The sequence below is a fragment of the Lindgomyces ingoldianus genome (assembly GCF_010093535.1).
Source record: "Lindgomyces ingoldianus strain ATCC 200398 unplaced genomic scaffold BDR25scaffold_45, whole genome shotgun sequence".
Classification (NCBI taxonomy): Eukaryota; Fungi; Ascomycota; class Dothideomycetes; order Pleosporales; family Lindgomycetaceae; genus Lindgomyces; species Lindgomyces ingoldianus.
In genome coordinates, this window is record NW_022985206.1 from 483,995 (window position 1) to 499,232 (window position 15,238).

Consider the following 15,238-nt stretch of genomic DNA (forward strand, 5'->3'; position numbering starts at 1 on the left):
GCTTTTAAAAACATATAATGTTAAATTATCTAATACATATAAGAAAGCATAAAGCTGCCTTTATAATAAATAACTTATTATACCTTACTAAAAGTAAGAAGACTACCTAGGGCACAAATAGAAACACCTGTAGTGCAGAAGTTGTAATGTTAAGAAAATAGAGTAGACCTTAACATTAATATTATTAAAAAGATAATAAAAAGTTATTCTTAAGCTAGAAACCTACTAAAATAGAAAGCACTAAATGTCCTACATGTAGACACATTTATGCACTAAAGGACTGCTTCTATGTCTATCTAGACAAAGCACTAGACTAGTAGATGCTAAATAAAAAAGTTAAAGAGCTTATAGCATTAAAGCATAAGCACAACTTAGAATTTTAAGGCCTACTAAAAGGGCAGCGCAGACATAATTTAAAAATACTAATTCTAAAGAGTTTACATACACCTATGCTAGAGATACAAAAAAACTAACTTAAAAGCTAAAAAGTATTAAGAGTTAAGGCAGCTACATTACTAGCTATAGTTAATTTAAACTAGAACAGATATTTACTAAGAGAATTATTTATTCTTAACTTAGGCTTAACATACTATATTATAAATAATTTTAATTAAATCTATAACTATTATTTACTAACACTAAAAGACTTTATCTAGTCTAAAAACTCTTATATATAGATTTAAAGCTATAAATTAATTACACTAAGCTTAAAAAGTAAGCATAGAACACACAGTTAAGCATACAGTCTTGTACTACATAACACTGCACTGTGCCTAGACCTGCTGTGCAACCTAGTCTTGTTCTGCCTACTGCAATAGAAAAGAATTTAGTAGAACACATAAGCAGAGCTAACTGCTTTAAAAGCCTTAGATAGGATAATAATTAAAAATCTTATAAAGATCTATAGCTAATAAGTGTTAGAGTACTATCTACTACAAAAGGGCTTATATTATACACACATAATTAACACAAGAACTAAATATAGTCTATAAAAGGCATTAGTAGAGCTATAGCATAAGCGTCTAGGACACTTTAGACTAGCTACACTTTAACACCTTATATAGCAAGCTAAGGGGGTGCAAATTAAAGAAATTATAATAGTCTAATATAACTTATGTAGTAGAGCTAAGATACAATAATAAATTAGCTATGCACTATAAATTAGTAATAGTAGACTTAGTAAGAGACTGTTAATTAATTTCTATGCATATAAAGCATAAAGCATTATAAAAAAGCAGAGTTAAATGCTAATTACTAATAAGTATTCTAGCCTTTAGTAAAACCTCTACTTTAAAGATAATAAGCTTACTAAATTAATTATTAAAGCTTTTATAATCTTTATCTTTTTTTTAAAGAACTATTATAACATTACTATAAAAGTTATTAAAGCTAATAATAAGATTATAACAGTAAAACTAGAGGTAAAACGCTAGCTAGTATTACATAAAATAACTGTTAAGCCTTTAGCACTAGATACACAAGCCTAGAATAGAGGAGCTAAATGCTTAAAGAGTGTAAATAAGAAGAAGTTATAGGCTATGCAACTAGATGCTAACCTACTATAGAACATATAGCTATACATTACTAGAGCAGGCGTATACCTATATAATTAGACGCTAAACTATGCTAATAACTAAAAGACACTATACAAGATCTTCTTTACATAAGCAGCTTTAAATAATAAAGTTATTATATTAATTTAAAAGCTAAGCTTTAGACATTTAAAAGCCTATAGCTATAAAGCATTTATAATAACTAATAACACATATTAGAACAAATCTAAGCTATAGAGGCTAGACCTAAAGGTGTAGATTAGATATCTAGTTAGGTACTAATTATTAAACATCTACTGCGTATAGATACTACTGCTAGCAAAAGTAATCTGTACACATAACATTATTTTTAATAAACACTTAATCTTTAGTAGTAAGCCTAAAAACCTAATAGATAACTTTATACATAACATAGTAAAGAAAATTACTACATACATTAAAATAATTAAGCTTCTAACACCTAGTTATTAGCTAAAGACAGAGTTATTTTATAAAGATAACACTGTAGATAATATATTAAATTTTAACAAAGTAGACCTACTAGGCTACTATTAAAAAAGGAAGATTAGAGATAACTATCTGTCTCCTCTAAATACTCTGCCACCTGCAGCATTACTTATGCAGTTAATAGCTAGAGCAGCACTAAAGCTAAGCTAAATAAGGTTATTAAAGACTGTACTATAGGCTGCAGCCTTTATAGCTAGCATAAGATTTAGAAGTATAGAAAAGCATAGCAGCAAGACACTAGATAAAGCAGCATTAATAAAAATGCTATTTAAAAGAAAGACACTTTATAAAAGCTAGCTGCTACCTCTACTATTAACCTAAAAGTAACTAGAGAAGCACTCTCTATATAAGATGTTTAAAGCAGCAGAAAAAACGCACCTAGACAGTTATTAGATAATAAAATCCTAGACAGAGGTCTAGACAAAGCTAATTAAGGCAGCTAGACAGTAGATTCTAGATTGTATGTAGGTGTACACTTACAAGCTTAATAAGCACTATAGATTACAAAGATGTAAGGCGCAACTAGTAGTCTACAGCAATTAATAGAGAAACATTACTACATAAGACACCTACACTGCTACCTTAGCAGAACGCTTATTTTAAATGCTAATAGTAATATCTGCACGCTTTAACCTAGAGGTTAAACAATACAACATAACTAACACATTTATACATGCAGCAATTAACTATAATATCTACATGCAGATGCTAAGAGGCTATTAGAAACTAGGTACAATACTAAAGCTTTAAAAAGCACTATATAGCCTATAAATTTCTTCTTTACTCTAGTAACACTATTTTATAATAACTCTTAAAAGCCTTAGTTTATTTAGATATTTCTAGTGTCTAGCTAGACCTTCTTGCCAGCTGCATACACAGGGGCGGGGGTTTAGGATTAGTTTGCGTACTCTTATTAAAAAGCTTAAGCCTATGTAAGCTCTTTATAAACATATTTAGATATGTTTTAGATCTTATTAATAAGTCTGTTTACATCTGTTACTTATACAGATTAATAAGTTAGTTAGAGGGTATTTATAAGTAGTTTAAATTTTATTTAGGAGTAGTATCTGTAGTTTACTAAGAACAGAGATACTTATGTTAATTTAAATGTTATGTTATTAGCTTTAAACTATGCTGTAGCTAACTATTTTACCTAGTTATCTTACTAGTAGTTTGTGTACACTTGTAGGACTTATTCTATTACAGCATTTATGTTCTTAGTCTAGCTGTTAGTCTCTAGGTAAAAAGCTGTAAATAGATAGAAGACAATTTAGAGCTGTTTATAAAGTTTGTCCTAGAAGGCTAAGACAAACTGCGTACCTCTGTCTAATATAATTATGTTAGGTAAGCTATAGTAAACCTATACATATTAGTAGAATAACTAGGCTATATTAGGGGCAGTTATAGAGGAACATAGTATTAAGTGTTAATACTTAGTTAAGTAATTAATAACTACTATAATATTTATATACCCTTTAAATAGGGGTAGGTCTATAATAAAATTAATTAATATGTCTTTCTAAGCTTATTTAGAGATTAGAAGTAGTTTAAGCAGGCTATTATACCTTTCTTAAGAGGCCTTTACTTTATAGTAAGTATAGCAACATAATACATATTAGCGTACAGTATAGAACATGCGGGGCTAGTAGTACTCTCTCTATAGTAGGTTAAGAGTCTTTTCTCTGCCTAGGTGTCCTCTAACAGGCAAGTTATGTATAATTTAAAGTAGTTTAATTCTTAGTTTATTAGAATTAAGAATTATAAGTTAGTTATAGTAATACAGCTTACTATTTTAGTTTTTATAGTTAGCTAGTGTTACCTTCTTTAACTAACTAGCGCTGTTTTAGAGCAGGTCTAAAGTTTCTTAGATAAATTTATTATTTAAATACTTATTAGTAATAATCTAATTAATTATCTAATCTATTTTGTTTAAGTTAAGGTCTAAAAATAGCTTAGGTTAGAGTAAAGTTTAGTGTTAAGCCTTTTATGCTTTTTTCTAAGCAAGGATGTCTTAAGATTGCCTTGTAAAGGCATCTAGTTTCTTTTTATTTTAACTAGAATAATAAGTAATTTTAAAATTAAAACAGGACAGGTATTTAGACTAATAGGCTTATTAGTAGCTAAGTTGTTTTATAGTTATAAAGTACTATAAGTTCTTATAGTTAAATAGAACCTGTATTAGATGCGCTACACCTTCTAGTTTAGGTTACTATTGTTTAAAGTAGTATACTATAGTAAGCAATTTTTTATTATAAATCTTATAATTACCTTCTACAGGACTTATTCTTTTTAAGAAGTATGTAATAGGCCTAATAGTCCTGTCTAGCTTAGTCTAGAAGAGAACTTCTACTACTACATAGTCTAAGGCATTAGCTTCTACAAGTATTAGTAGTTTAAAGTTAAAGTAGTAGAGTATTAAGGCTTTAGTAAAGGCTTTCTTTAGCTAGTTAAAGAACTATTAGTAATTTAAGTTAAAGTTAAATTAAATTTTTTTTTTAGTAAGTGTAATTATAAGGCTTACTTACTATAAAAAGTTGTTAATAAATTATTAGTAAAAGTTAGTAAATTCTATAAAAGCTTAAACATTCTTTATATTCTTTAGGTATTGCTAATTTAGCATAGTCTAAACTTTAATAGGGTCTATTTAGATGCTATCTATAAAGATTACATATTCTAAATATGTAACCTTTAATTAGTAGAACTTGCATTTATCTACATTAAGTTGCAGACCTGCTTCTTCTATAGCCTTTAGCACTAGGTGTATATGCTGTTTATGCTCTAAAAGGCTATTACTGTAGATTAGAATATTGTTAATATACATAGTACAGAACATGTCTAGGTAGGGTTAGAGCAAGTTGTTTACAAAATGTTAAAAAGTACTAGGCGTGTTAGCTAAGCTAAAGGGCATTACTAGGTACTTAAATAGTCTATATTAGGTCTAAAATGCTGTTAGCTACTTATTACCCTTTACTATCCTTAGCTTATTAAAGGCAGTAATAATATCTAACTTTATAAAATACTTTGCTTTACTTAGTTAGCTTAGAGTTTCTTATAAAAGAGGAATTAAGTATTAGTTTTTAATAGTAACAGTGTTTAGTCCTTAGTAGTTAACGCAGAATTAAAGCCTACCCTTAGGTTTTTTTATAAATAGTATAAGTAACACTACTAGTAAAAAGCTAGCTTAAATAAACTTTTTTTTTAAGTTCTTGTTAAAGTATTTTTAAAGCACTTTTAATTTGTTTAGCAACATCTTATATAGTAGCTTATAACTAGGTTATTTGCTAAGCTTAAAAGTTATTTAGTAATTATACAAACATTATATTAAAAGCTTATTAGACTTATTTTAAAAAAAGACATATAACAAGTTATAGTAGTTTTAAAGGACTATTATTTTTAAGTTAGTGCGTTTTTAGAGAGCTAGAGCTTAGTCTATATTAGAAATTATAACTATGTAGATTTTATAATCTAGTTATTAAGCTAAGGTTATAAATAAGGCAGGTCTTATATAGCAGATGTCTATCTACTATTTAAGTTCTAGTTTATATCTAAATTAAGTAAGTAAAGATTTTTTAAAAGCTTTTTTTTTTTAAGTTTAAGTAGTTATTAAATTATCTTATATAGCTTATCTTAGTAAAAGGCCTAGCTTATTAGCCTTACTTAAGTAGTTCTTTTCTAAGTTATTAAAAAGTAGGTTTAAAAACCTTTTATATTAAGTGCTACTTAGGTGTTATTTAGGTGTAAGCGTAAGCATATATTTTAGCATTAGAAAAAGTTAAAGTTTAGAACTTACTTTTAGTAATTAAAAGTAACCTTATACTAATACAGCTATAGTTGTCTTAGAATTAGGTTATAACATTCTATGTTTATTACATAGAGCTTAATCTGCTCCTTATAGTGTTAGTAGGTAATTATAATAGTTATAGTATAAAAGATAGAACTTTTTTTAAGTTATTTTCTATTAAATCTAGTTAGGTAAATTATTTAGGTAAGCAGTGTTAATTAAAGATTTAGTTTACACGCTAGTTCTTTATTAATATAACCTATACTATTTACTTTTAAGTTAATAAGAGCCTATATTAAAGCTAATATAGTTCTTTATTATAAATATATAAGAATATTAACTTAGTACTTCTAGTTATTAGTAGAAGATTTAGCCTATAAGTTAGCAGAGATCTAGTGTTAAATTAGTTTTAAAGAGCAACTTAGCTCTAGAACAAGCCTTTTTACAGGCTCTTACTGCTATAGCTGCAGCTATGTTAAGAGTAGTAAAAGGGATTAAAGCTTAAATATAAGTTAAAGCCCTTACAGAAATAAAATTAAAATAGTAAAAATTTTTAATAAGTGCTAGCAGCGCTACTTATGTAGACTTAAGAAAAAGAAATAAAGTAGTTTTAAAAAATATAACTATGCTTACTACACTTAAAGTATTAACTTTTTTTCTTATAATTTTTACACTTTTTAGAACTAACTAGAGCATAATTTAAATTAATTTTTATTATGTTAAAGTCCTTATTTATAACTGCGCTAGTTTAGGGGCGTATTAGAGCTTGTATAGGAAGGAACCTTATGTTATTATTATAGGTAGCAATTAAGTTTGCATACATGTTAAGGTTGTTTAGAAGAGGTTCTTCTACTATAGCGCGTTGCAGTTTAGTTAAAAGGGAGTTATATAAATCTATAATTAGACCTATTTTATTTAGGCCTATATTAGATATAAGTTAGTAGAATTTAGTAAAGTGTAAAGTAAAGCTTTTTTTTCTTTATTATAAAGTGTTTAAGTAACTTAGAGCTATTAACTTTTTATTTAGGTCTTTATAAGTTGCTTATAGAAACACTATAAATTAATTTAAGTTAATAATATCTTTATTTATTAGTAAGTTAATTAAGGCTGTTATGTTATAGTTAAGTTAAAAGTAGGCATATAGTAACTAAAAGTGTTTAGAAGAGAATTAGTCTATATTTTCTTTAAGTTTATATTAGAGCTTATGTAGAAAGAAAAGTAGGTCTTTTTGTTTTCTATTAAACAGTAGGGGATTAGAGAGTTAGTTAGATTTTATTACTAAGTTAGAGAGGTTATAGGTTGTAAGTAGTGTTAGGTAGAAAGAAGTTAAGCTATCTCTAGACTTCTAAGTAAGCTTTAAGGCTTGTAAGTTCTTAGTTTCTACTACTATAATAAAAGTTAAGGTAAAAATAGACTACTTAATAATGTAAAGCTGTTTTTTAAAGTCTTTTTAAAAAGCTTTAAAGCTTACAACATAGTAGCTTTTTTATAAAGTAAGCGCTTCTTAGAAGGCTTTTTAGCTTACTTTAATAGCTTAAAGTTATGTAAGTACTAAGCTTATTAGATTAGATTTAGAGGCTATTCTTAGCTAGAGTTTTAACACAACATAATGTTATAATTATGCATAAGTAAGGTTATAGAGCTTTATAAAGGTCTAGTTTAATTACTACATAAGGTATTATAGTAACTATAAGATGTTATGTAAGAAATAGAAAAGTTTAAGAAAAAATTAGTAATTAAATACTTAGCTTAGAAGTCTAAGCGCTTTAAGTATAAATTAAGCCTGTTTTAGGTTTAGTTAGTGTTAAGGCAGTTTGTGCTTAAGTTTATGTCTGTGTTGTGTTGTGTTTATGTTAGACGTGCACTAATAATACTCTAGTACGCGTCTAATATGGTTATGTCTGGGATCTGGGGAGGATACCGTGACACTAAGTCTTATACAACTCCCTATTATTACTATTAGTAGATAAGTGTAGAATAACTTAACCTAGCTAACCTAGTTTCGCGAATACACCTAATTTCGCGGTATCTTTACCCTAGATCCTGTAGTTCTTATTAAATAACTATAACGCTTCTAATAATATATCGTTAGTAAGTTCGCCTTTATTAAACTTTTTAAATAGTTACTTTAATATGTTTAGCCTCTTTTAAGTAGGTAACTTGTTAATGTATTATATAGTTAGTTTTTTATTAAACCTAACTACTTTATAACGCGAAGAATAAGAGGTAGATATAACTATGTAAGAAAACTAGAAGTATTAGGTATTTATAAGCTAACTCTAAGCTACTAGCTTACTTGCTTTAGAGTAAAAGTTAGAGTTTAAAAGTGTTTATTAGAACTCTAATAAAAGAGTTAGTCTTAGCTAGAAGAAGCTAATATTTACTAAGCTAGATCTAGTTTCCTATTCTTAGCAGAGGGTTACATAGCAAAGCTAAAGGTAAGGCCTAATTATTTATTAATAGCAGCTATTAGCCTTTTAAACATTATTAAAGTTAACTAACTATTTTTAGTAATAACTACCTTGCCCTTAACTATAAATTAGAAGTAATAGAATTAAATAAGTATATACTAATACTAGGGATTAAAAATTAAAGCTTTTTCCTAGAGATAACTTTAATTACTTAGTTAAAAGAAACCCTACTCTTTTTAACTCTTTCTAGATAAAGTCGTGTAGATAAAATAAAAAGATAGATTATGCTATAGGTAAAGACTTTATCTTTGCTAGGGTTATAAGTTTTATTTTAATGTAGCGTGGCTATCTAGCGTTCTTCTGCTTTACATGCAGGGAAGATGCGCGCCTATACAATTAGTGCTTGTATATTGCTAACTTTATTATTAATGTCTAGCTTAGTAAGCCTGTTGTAAATGTCTAAAATCTTTTTAGTTAACTTTTTAGCTTTACTAGAGTAGTTTTGTCTAATTTTAATCTTAATAAGGGAAAGAAGTAATCTTTAAAAGCCTTTTAAATAATAGTTAAATCCTTTTATACAGTTAATTTCTTGTTATATCATCTTTTTTCTTTTCTCTAGATATACTATTTATATAGTAGTCTAGAATAGCTTGCTCTAATACATGTAGTTAAGCTTACAATAGAGGTTAGTAAAATAAAAAGTAATTAGAAGCTGCTTAGACTTAAAAAGCCTAACTATTTTAAGGTAACCTTTAAAGCACTCTTTTACTTTATTAAAACAACCTTTGCCTTTTAATATTTAGCTATTATAGTATAATTAATTGTAAAGAAGATGTGTTTTACTTTCTAAAAGCTTACAGCTTAAAGGATTCTATTATAGAGCCTTCTATGCTTTATAGAAGTTAAAGTAGTAGACATAGTTATAGGCCTGTAATATATGCAGACGTTTAAGAGGTAAAGTTTAGATATTTAGGCTCTAGAGCTATAGAAACTTTTATATTACTTGCTCTAAGTTAAATATACGTTCTTTAAAGCAGAATATAATACTCTACTTGTACATAATCTTAGCTTATAAATAGGTCTATTCTAAAGAGGATTTAAACTTTGTAGCTATTGTAAAAAGATGCTCTTTTATATTTAGTCCTTCTAATTTAGAGGCAGCTAGTAGAGTTTCTACTATATCTATACAATAAAAAGGCTCTAGTCTAGTTTCTATATATAGGCGTAAAAGATAATAAAAGACATCTAATAACTCTTTTTCTATAGAACTAAACCTAGTAGTGTATGTTAGCAATCTAGTAAGCAGAAGTAGATTTTTAATTATTAACTTATAAGAAGTCTACAATTAGACTGCGTAGAAAAACGTAGTAGTAAAGCTTAAATGCTTAGTAAAGCTAGTAACCCTTAAACTCTTTAAAAGAAATGTAAGCTAATTCGTTCTTGTAGACGTCAGCCAAGTCTTCTACAGTAATTATAGAAAGTAATATAAGATATTCAATACTATACTTTAGCGTATTTAGGTCTAGAAAATCGACGATATTCTAATAGAAGCTAGTATAATATAGTATTACTTTAAAAAACTTGCTATACTTATTTATCTATCGTTAGAAACTGTTAGATATGCGCACCTACTGTCAAGACAGGAGGAACGCTTGACGAAAGCTGCTACATAGTACGAGCAATAAGCTCGAACAGTATGTTGCAGCAAATTGCAGCATGTTGCAACCTGGTCGCGCATAGGGCAAGTGCGCGAGGGACTCGGATCGGAAAAACAAAAGCCGAGCAACACGAGTAGAGCAGAAAAAGGATCAATAAATAAAAATACAATCAATCATCATCCGATACATCATATCCAAACCCATCATTCATCTCAGGAAGCCTAGAAACAGTGCTTCAATCTGACAGAAACAGGTTACGCAATTAAACAAAACTTTTAGAATATAGCTGCCTATAGTATAAAATAGTAGCAGTATTAGACATTTTAGTAAAATATAAAAGGCTGCTTCTAGCTAACTTATATCTACACGACTAACTCTAAGAAGAGGTGCGCTATATAAAATATCTAAGCAAGCAGGAAACGAAAAAAGTACCTATGATAGGCAAAATAGCTATAGCCTATAATTAAGAGCTAAGCTTAGAGGCGAGGATATATGCTTCTAAGATAGCTAAGTTAGAAGAAGTAGCTGCTTTTAGATTTCTAATAGCAACGGACACTAAGGGCTAACATATGCTCTAGGCAGTAGAAAGCTAGTTTCTTTAGTAGAGTTAGCACTAGTCTAGGAAAAAGTAATAGAAGGTAATATACCTTTCTTTAGGTAATTTAAGATTGTATTAATTAAAGAGCTATATCTTTTAGCTTAGATAAATAAGTTACTTTAGAGGCTAATATTTGCAATAGCTTATTTGTATACTTTTACGCTAGCTTTTTTCTAACTAATACGTTAAGTAAACTGCTTATAATATTTCTTCTAGTAAACTTACGTATATCTCTTTCTAAGTAACTAGATAACTTTTAAGACCTTCCTAGGGTCTTCTTTGTAGAGTTACCTACAAAACTAACTAATCTACTTTTATTTACTTCTAATTCTAAAAATTCTATAGATTTTCTCTATAATCTTAGCTTTAGACATTGCTTAAAATATTTCTATATCTAGAATTCTTAATACTATATTATCGATTTTTATCTTTTTCTTATACAACTTAGTTAATGCGTAGCAATATACCTGCTTTAACAGCTTAGTTACTCTATTGCTCTTTTTAATTTAGTTAATAGAGCTATAGATGTTAAGTATAATATTAGAATACTAGATATCCTAATGCTTAAAAAAGCTAATAGAGTTTAATAGCTATTATTTTCTATAATTTACTAATAGCTCTTAAAATGTCTTGTTTAGATAAGATGATATAAAGTTAAAGACAGCATTACTTAATAGGTTTAGTAGATTTTAGTCGCGCTTTCTTTTGTTTAGAAGCTTAAGATTTGTTGTAATGCTAAATAACTATAGAGCTTTACGTAGAGTTCGTGTTAGAAAGTTAATCTACAAAACAGTAAAATTTTACGTCTAAATATAGCATATAGATCTTTTACTTTATTAGTAGTAATTTTGTTATATAATCTTTCTCTTAGTTTACTATATAAACAAAATATTCTAAAGCTAGATAGAGCTAGTATACTGTACACTCTAACTGCAAGAGTAGAAGTAGATGCATTATGCAAGGTTCTAGAGGGTCTTGCTAAGCCTATTCCGTGTAGAAGTAGTACAATTGCACTATACTACTAAGTATTTATAGCAACCTTCTAATTACAATAGCTAAGTTTAGATGCGTTTTAGACAAACTACTACTATCTAATTTTACTAGTAAGGTTGCCGTGCTCTTTTTTGCTAATTGTAATGCCTATTAACGCCGCGTGCGTATCCGTGTCTAATAAGCTACGCAAAATATAGAAACCTACTAAGTACTTATCTTAAAAGCAACATGTTAATGCTAGACAGCTTTCTAAAGCAAGCGTGCTTGCCTAAAGTATATTATGTATACTCTTTTACAAAGCTAAGATTAACTTTGTTATTTACTCTTTGCCTTGCTGCCTTTACTAGCTACCTTCTTGCACGTCTTTGTTACCTGCATGCATTATAGAAAGTTGCCTTCTAATAGAGCTACTTCTATGCTTTAAGCTTCTTTGCTATAGCCTTGTAAGTCTAAGATCTAACAACTAAGTACTAAAGGGCATTACTAGAACTATAACAATTACTATTAAATATAAGCCTACTAACAGCGTAGATAACTCTAAGACTATAGGTAGCCTAATTCCTAATAGAAGGGCTCTAAAAGAAGAGCCTAATACTCTATTGCAGGATAATTTATCTCCGCCCTTCTTTTTTTAGACGCTATAGGTAGGTCCTTTTTACTTATTTGTTTACGTAGAATCGAAACGTAACTTCTAAAGCGCTTAACAACTACGTTGTCTACAAGATACTCTAGAATATTTTAACTTAGCTACGCTACCTCTTTCTCTGCTCCTCTATTCTTTCTATACAGTTTTTCGCACTTTAGGTACATTTTATTGCATTAGCATGTTGCAGTTTCTTTCTGTATTATAGTAGCGTTAGCATCCTCGAGATTAGTGCCTTAAAGTACTATAGTTATTATGCTAGTAAAAAGCTTCTATAAGTACGTAAAGCTAAAGCTCTTTGTCTAGCCTCTAATTAAATTATATATCTCTTTGTTAAGATAGACACGTGTATTTGTTGTTCTCTTTATCTATATCTTTGTATAAGCAATTTGCTTCTTTTTTTTTAGTAGTGTAAACTTGTACTTTTAATTAAAACAGCTAGGCTGCTTTACTATAGCTAGATCTAGTTAAAGTAGATTATTTGCAAACGCAACTATAAAGACACTATAATTAGATTCTAGTCTATTAACTTTGTTTAGAAAATAGGTACAAACGTTAACTTTTACAAGGCTATCTAGATCTTTAAATATAAAAAGACAGAGAGTAGATTAATAGGCTTTTAGAAAAATCTAACTAATTAAAAACTATTTACTTTTTCTTTAAAGTAGCTTAAATAACTTAACGTATAATAACTAGATAAAGTCTATGCAGCTACTTAATACCTTTGCAAAAGTTTTAATTATAGTTGTTTTACTATTTCTAGAACTACTAACGTACCTAACGGGTTGGCCGGCTACACAGGTTGGCCGGCCACTTTTGCTAAGCCCCTACTACACTCTACCTATCTACATAATGCCTTAACAACAACACTAGATTAAATCTTCTAAAGAATGTTAGATATAGCTTGCTCTTTAGGCTTTTAAATAAGACTTAAAACTCTTTTTATAACGCGCTATAGCTATTTATAATGTCTTTTACACAACACTAAGTAATTAACGCGCTAGACAGCCTTTAAAAGCAGAATGCTAGCCTAAATTAAGAAATCTAACTAAGCTTAAAAAAAAAGTAGTTGTTAAGTACATACTTAAGCTTATTATACATAGATTTCCTCTTAGGCTTGTAGCTATAGCTAATATAGCTAATTCTTTACGCGCAGAGTGTAATCTAGGCTAGGTTAGCTTAAACTAGCCTAGTATGTAGGTTAAGCACTGCCTTAAGTTTATAATAAAGTTTAATTATAAGTATAATTATAAAAGAGCACTTTATAAAGATCTAGAGGTTATCTAGGGCTAGTTTTACCTAGTAGCTAACATAAAAGCTAAGTATAGTATTTAGAATAAAGACATGTATAACTTTAATAAGTTAGGCTTTATAATAAGCTAGATATTAACTAGAGCAGTTATTATAGCTTTAGAGAGATAAAGACAGCTAAAGGTAATATAGTAAGGTAATAGAAAGTAGATAATAGTTATTTAAAGCATTAACATAATAAAGTAGGCTATTTTACTCTTTATTATCTTTAAGGGCTGCTATTACCTCTTTGCCTAGTATAAAAAAAAATCTACTTTAAAACTAGGTTATTACAGTCTCTAAAAACAGCTAGACAATAAATAAGCTTAGGCTGCAGTAGTTAAAGCACTTTAATAAGCTTATAAAAAAAGAGTTATAAGTGCTTATTAGCTTTTTATTATTAACAGCTATAAAAGCTATAACTTACTTAATTTTTAGTAGTACTATAAAAAGAATAAGATTATTACTATCTACATGCCTTTACACTTATTACACCTTTTATAGCCTCTTAATATAAGTTATTTTACTCCTCTAAAAAAGGTGTATAAGCGCTAAGCTAAAGATCTTATATATAACTAAATTACTTATATTATAAAACTTAAGTTCCTACTATGCTTTATACACGCTTATAATGCAGTAATTACTTTTAGTAATATCTAAGAAGAGTTTTAAAGCGCTAGTTTAGTCCTATTTAACCTAGAATAGGTTAAAATAGCCCTTAATATCTAGTTATATACTCTATTACTACTACTGCCTATTAATAATAAGCCTTAGTAGTTGTAAACTTTAAGTAATACTCTTAAATTTAGGTTATAATTAATACTTATAAAGGTAAAAATTTAAAAGCATATAGATAGCTTACTAACATTTATAGTAGAAGCTTTTAAAAAAGTCTTAAAAAAGGCAGCAATTATTGCGCATAAGCTAGTGTTAGTGTAAAAGAAGATTATAAAGCTTTAAGTAGTAAATAAGGCTGCTACGTAACATAGATTGCATAAAAGAAAGCAGATTTAGGTAAAAAAGACTTTAATAGTTAAAGATAAGGCTTGTCTAACTACTCTAAAGAAGCTTAAAGCGCGTAGTAATAGGAAGAAGCTAAAGACACAAGTGCGCGCTAAAGAAGGTAAGCTAAGTTAAAAGTAATGTAGGCAGTGTAATTAGACTAGGCATAACTTATGTATATATAAAAAAGTAGCAGAAGTAGACTTTAAATAATATCTTATGTTGTATTACTTTATATAGGGCTAAAGTAGGCTGTTTTGCGCTAGAATAGGGTGGTTTTAGTAGGGGCTTGGCAAAAGTGGCTGGCTAACCTGTGTGGCCGGCCAACCCGTTAGGTACGTTATAAAGGATAATACTTTGCTTCTATAAGATAGTAAGTTCTGCGTATAACTACTTACTGTTAAAAAAGCTATAGATATTATTTATTAGTTACTGTGTTATATCTAGATCTAAAATAACCTAACTAGTAAGTTAGTACCTTCTTTACCTATCTTAAACTATTAATAAACCTATATTATCCTAAGAAAATTACTAAATAGCCTTTTATATAGGTTTACTCTTTATCTAATAGCTATTATTAAAGACTAAGACTTCTTAATAGAGTCGCGAAGTCTACTTAGCTATAGCATAGGTTAGAACATCTGTCTTTTTATAGTAACCTTTATTGTCGACTTTTTCTCTCTCTCTTTAAGAATATAGAACATTTTATAGAGAGGCTAGTAGAAATCTCTTTAGATAACAGTAGATAATATACTCTACATTCTTCTAAATATAGCAGTAGTAAGCGAACTATCTATTATCT